The 6,040-nt window shown below is 42.4% G+C and overlaps 1 long non-coding RNA gene across 1 annotated transcript; it reads right to left on the minus strand.

Moving 5' to 3' along the window:
- Positions 1 to 739: 739 nt before the first annotated feature.
- On the minus strand, positions 740 to 5,747 carry LOC133497508 (uncharacterized). The gene is made up of 3 exons (XR_009794050.1): positions 5,526 to 5,747; positions 3,194 to 3,432; positions 740 to 873 (listed from the first exon to the last, which is right to left on the minus strand). It is a non-coding gene; the product is annotated as an uncharacterized LOC133497508 (long non-coding RNA).
- Between the last annotated feature and the right edge of the window lie 293 nt (positions 5,748 to 6,040).

Consider the following 6,040-nt stretch of genomic DNA (forward strand, 5'->3'; position numbering starts at 1 on the left):
CTGATGTCCACATAACTGAGGACCAGGGTGGCAGATGTGCGGATCAGCTTCTTGGGCCTGATGAACATGACATCCTTGCTTAGCACCACGGGCTCCGGGATGGACTGCGGGCTAATGGGCACGTGGATACCCTTTTTCTCGCTTCTGCTGCTATGAATCGGCCAGGACGTAGTAATCCTCTGCATTGAGCTGGTACGAGTCATGCACCTTCATGGTGGTGATCAGGTATGTCCTGAAGACCTCAGATGGTTTCTCTCTGCATCCTCTCCTGGCCTGGCATGAAGTCTGGGACCAGTAGTTGGAATTGCTGGCATTGTCGGACTCGTCGCTGCTGCACACTTCTTTTCATGGCGGGGCATCTGAGTAGTTCCAGCTTCACCAGACTTGTTGATCTGTCATTGGTTGTCCACGGAGGGACACCATATTCACATAAGAGTACCAGACGTTGGCGTCCATTGGAGAGGTGGGATTGTCCTTGCTCCATGATGATTCATGTCCATAGATCCAGTGATAAACACGTACAGTCCCAGACTGGCCAGTGCGGAGGAGCCATGGTCCGAACAGCACGAAGGCCAGCAGTCCCAATAGTGGCTCTCCTTTACCTAACATGCTCAAGCGCAGATCAGCTGAATTCTTCACCGGTTTGAGACCAGGGCAGCCTATTGCTACCTCATCCTTTGTAGCCGTACTTCCACCGCTACTCGTCGTTGAATGAAAAGGGAGCCACAGGCTTGCAGTGGGACAAGTGTATCCATGTGGGACATTCTGCTATCTTTATCACCATGGGAGTGGACCATCCCAGCGAGGTGAGGACCAACACTTCCTCTTGATGATTTTTCTAAGGACCCAATCACCAATGGACACCAACAGCACCTGTGAAGAAGGCACAGTAGGCAGCAGATCATTTGCTTCTTTTACAGTTTTATTTAGCAGCATCTCTTTCACTCAATCACTTAAAGTATTTTCTTCTGAGTGCTGCACTGGCCGCTCTACCATGGGCAGTCTAATCTAATCTACTAGATACTATTTCAAATGAGAACAATCCTTTATCTGTTGGGGTTATTTTCATATACAGTTTTACTAAATGTAGTTTTCCTTAATCAAGACTTCACTGTCCCATTGCTTCGTTCCACTAATTCTCCACAATGATTTTTTTTTTAAGTTATTTCTAGATTTACATATACTTGACTATATTTTTTTTCATTAACAAAATGTGGCATATTCTTGCCATACAATTTTTCTGGGTTGCCATGAGAAGGAATAATATATTTACACAAGAACTTTGCCACAGTAATAGCATCAGCACTTGTACATGGAAAAATCTCCACCCCTTTAGATAAGGGGCAGATCAATACTAAACTACATTTGTATGCTCTAACTCAAATAAAATTAATGTGTAAAAACTAGAAAGGCTGACTACCTTGGGGAAACTGCCCTCTCTTAGGTCTACAGTTCCTTTGAGTATTGTGTTTGTAGCAATTAACACATGATCAACAATTTTTTTTTGAGTAAGAATTGAATCCAAAGGTGCGAAAATGTCTGTATAATATCTACCATCCCTCCTGTTGAGACATGGCAAAGCCCATGTCTCAAAATTGTCAGTATTTTAAACAGATTATTATTATTATTTTTGATCATACAGGTTTTCCCCTGATTATGTATATCAGTGGTCTCAAAAGTCCATTCACATCAGGGCCGCTGAAGGCACATTCTGGCTGAGGCTGGGACGCAGCCTCAGCGCACATGCACACAATTTGTCATTACATGTCATTATTCAATCCGCTTATCCTCACAAGAGTTGCAGGAAAGCTGAAGCCGATTCCAGCTAAATTCGGGCAAAAGGTGGACTACACCCTGAATTTGTCACCAGTCAGTCACAGGGCAGTTATCCCACATTGCCCACACCAAAGGCAGACGTGTGTACCACTACCCCCTCAGCGATTCTAGTTGCACACAATTTACGTCTTTTTTTTTTTTTTAAACACAAAATAAGATAAGCAAGAAAGCTGGTGTAAACAGGTTGTGAGCAAAACTAATAAAACTCTCCATGGCAAAATCACTAACTTCCACTCAATGAAAAATATTTCTCAGCTTGCATCAGGACTTGTCACTGTCACACCCCGAAAGCCACAACCCCATCGTGATTGGTTGGTTCACCAGCTCTGCACACATCACCGTAAAATGCCATTCATATAAAACTTCAGGGCCACACCATCATTTGACTCTCATAGTAAGTAAGGAGGGGGCCGCAAAACATCCTCTTGGGGGCCACAAATGGCCCGCAGACCACCAGTTTGAGACCACTAATGTATATTATCTTCTAATTCAGTTTTTTCTGTAAGCCATCACTGAGTTTCACTTTGAGGAGCATGTTTTGCACATCTTTTAGAACTGTTAAATCAATAGGAGGGTTGGGGGCTTGTGATTGTGTCACTATGTGTGTGCCATATTTTCCTGTTGCTGCCTCCTTGGCGCTTTTATCAGCGAATGTATTTCCAAGGGAGACAGCATTTTTTTTTCTTTTTCTTTTTTTTTTCAAGATTTTCTTACAGCTCTCTTTCTGCCTCACTTTCTTTAGCCTGTTTTAAACCGTTGTAGTTGGTTTTAATATACTTGTTGCATTACTTCAGCTGACTCTCCTGCCTTTCTCTTTCTTGCCTATGCTAACCAACCTCTCGCCATCCTAAGATGTAAGTCTTAATCTTGGCTTTGCCTTACTTCCCTGTAACACTTGCCATCAATCTTTCTACCAACCTGCTGCATCCTTCAACTGTTAACTTGCCATTTAAGCCATGCTATTTTTCTTTTTTTTTCTTCTCTCATTTCTTTAAGAAACATCATGCTGCCCGGTAAACATTATTTCATAAAGTTTACATCCCCTCTAGGGCAGACTTATTATTCCCGCTCCCCATTATGTTTTCTACATTTGTCCCGTACAGACTACTTGTCCTTTTTGGGACCCAAGTCCTAATCCACTACCTCGTGTACTTCACCGGAGCACAGACTTCTGTTAGCATCGTTAGGTTTCCATCCGTGACCTATGATTCCACAAGTAATGGCATTCACACTTACAATCACTCACTCACACATTTATGGATCTAATAAATAACCTCTTTAAAGGTGCAGTAACCTTAAAACCTCCTTCTGGCGGAGTAGCTTTCAACCTCCTTCTGGTGCAGTAGCCTTCACTTACCGGTTCACGCGTTGTCTGGACGCCAGTTGTTCGTGATCCCGTCAACCTTCGTCCACCGAGGAGAGATTGGACTCTAACAACGGCCTGGCCGCGAATTCACGTCTCACCAGGGCTTTTCTTCAGGAACAGCTAAATGCTCCTGGCTGTCGACAGACTTGTGTGTGTTCTCCCTCCTCGATGGGCGGTGGTGTGTTGGGATCCGGGTCAAAGGACCAAATGTCAGGTTTAAAAGCTTGACTCTATTAAAAGAAGGCAAACAGACAAGGCTTCAAGTTTTACTTGCTGCAAGGGGAGCGACAGGACTTCCCTGCTTCCAACCAAATCCAACTTGTGTCTCCTTGCAGCTTCCTTTAATTCTGTGAATGACATGATGTGTGTGTGTGTGTGTGTGTGTGTGTGTGTGTGTGTGTGTGAGTGTGTCACAACCATTGAAGGCTTGCGACACATAAACTAAGACGTGTCAGACTGATTGTTTTCATCTGTTAAATTGATTACATCAAGTTAGAGTGATTACATCAAGACAGTGAGTTTAAAGGTACAAACAAGTTAGATTGATTACATCAAGACAGTGAGTTCAAAGGTACAAGCTTGGTGGTGATGTGTAACCCACTACAGTTTGAACAAAATGAGAACATATGGATGATTAGTTTTTACTTTCCTTTCCATAAGACGAAATAAAGTAACAACAATGGCGACTGTGAAAGCGTGTCTGCTTGAACAAATGTTCCTGAATGACCAGATTATGCGTTTGATCATACTGAAAAATCAGTTATGTGGTGGTGTAGGTGGTACGTGGAACCAGGGGAAACGTTGAATTCGTCATCACAGCATGTGACGAAAATGGGCCAATCACAAGAGATGAGCTTCGGAGCTTTCTACTTGCAGCAACTTTTATTGAGGCACAAGCTACGCAGAGGTGCTGCGTGATGCAATGCGGGCATTGTTGACTGTGCTACCATGGGAGTTTGAAGTGGCCATGAGGCTTGTGGGTGTTTTAAGGTCATATATGGTGTATGTGTAATTCTCAGATACAGCCCAAGGTTTTGTGTCCACAAGATTATAGTCTTTTGCACTTCTTTCTGAAATAAACATTTTTAGTAGATAAGCCCTGATTCCTTTAGAACCATAGATAATTGTATACGTAGTCGAATACAGAAAACTTTTTGTCTTCCAATCTCGACAGCCACAGTACAAAGAGCAGCAGTAAAACTATGTGGTTGCGTTTATTGCAAAGGTTGTGACTTGACATTTTCCCGTCATTGTGGCACACAAGTGACTTAAGAGCCTGGCTGAAGATAATAATAATAATAATAATAGTAATAATAATAATAATAGCCCTGCAATTCATGCAACCCTATGGGAGCGCAAGCTAGTGCAATCTGTAGGCCGGTCCCAAGCCCCGATAAATGCAGAGGGTTGCCTCAGGAAGGACATCCGGCTTAAAACTTTGCCAAACAAATATGAGTGTTCATCTAAAGAACCCCATACGGGATCGGTCGTGGCCCGGGTTAACGGCAATGTTAACCTGTCGGATGTTGGTAGGAATTCAGCTACTGTGGGGCAAAGATAAAAAAGAGGAGGAAACCGGATTTGTCATCGTCAGAAGAAGAGGAATGCGCAGATTATTTTAAAATAAGAGCTGGCTAAGAATGTCTTGGTGGTGAAAAGAGTATCAGATCAAGTGATGAGACTGAAATTTTAAATTGAGGGTGTTACGTATAATATGATTAGCGGCTATGCCCCACAGGTAGAATATGACCTAGAGAGAATTTTTGGAAGGAACTACCGTAATTTCTCGAGTATAATGCGTCCTGAAGTATAATGCGCAACCCCCAAAGTTGACCAACAAATTCAGGAAAACCCTTCTACCAATGTACAATGCGCACCGCCAATTTGCTGCTACCCAGATGCTCAAAATATTGGGAATTATCTGTATTTATATTTTGTGAGGTTTGTACTTGTATTGTTTTTCAAAAAACTGTCCGTACAACAATCATTAATAATAATCATTGTGCATGTGCTGCTACAGCCGTAATATAATCTCGGGACAGGGCACAGGATACACTTGTCCTGGTCCCTGTAATTGTCAGAACAGAATTCCTCAACCAACTAAAACAAATGTTCAATGATGGCATAACATTTTATTAATACTGTTGATAACACATATTAGAGTCTTAAATGAATATTTAACAGTTTGACTTAATCATTTTTTGCATTAAATATTTTTGCATAAAACTTTTGTGCGTAGTGCAGTTTATCCTCTACATTACACATCCTTGACCAAGACTTCAAAAGCAACATCTCCAATCTGAAAAATATCCATCGTAGTTACCTTTGGTGACTTGGTCCAGTTCTGGTGCCTCCTGAATTCATGAACAGTGATCCTATTTTGCTCCCACAGCATGTCATTCTCTGTGCCATCCATGGCGCTTGTGGGGAAACATTTTTTGAATCCCAAGAGTTTTGGTTCCACAGTGCAGCCTCTCGCCCATGACGCCATAGGAAAGCTATGGCGTTAGGTGGCTATGAAAACATTGAGCTCAAACTACGTAGAAACGAGGGTATTGGGCACACTAAAAAAAAACCCTTTCAATTGTGTGCGCTCTCCTGTTTTTTTTTTTTTTTTTTTTTTTTTTTTTTTTTTAATGTGCCCATAATTCTCGGATTACGTAGTTCAAGATCACGTTGTTTTGATCCCCACCTGAAGCCATTAAGGTGATCTATTGTTGTTTCGGACTTTGGTGCTACTTCCGGGTTGGCGTCATCAAACTCACGGGCAGTCGTTTCGGATCTTTGGTGCAGTAGCAACAAACATGCTACGCTAACGATTGTAAAACGCAAGGTCCC

This window comes from Syngnathoides biaculeatus, chromosome 3, assembly GCF_019802595.1.
Source record: "Syngnathoides biaculeatus isolate LvHL_M chromosome 3, ASM1980259v1, whole genome shotgun sequence".
Lineage (NCBI taxonomy): Eukaryota > Metazoa > Chordata > Actinopteri > Syngnathiformes > Syngnathidae > Syngnathoides > Syngnathoides biaculeatus.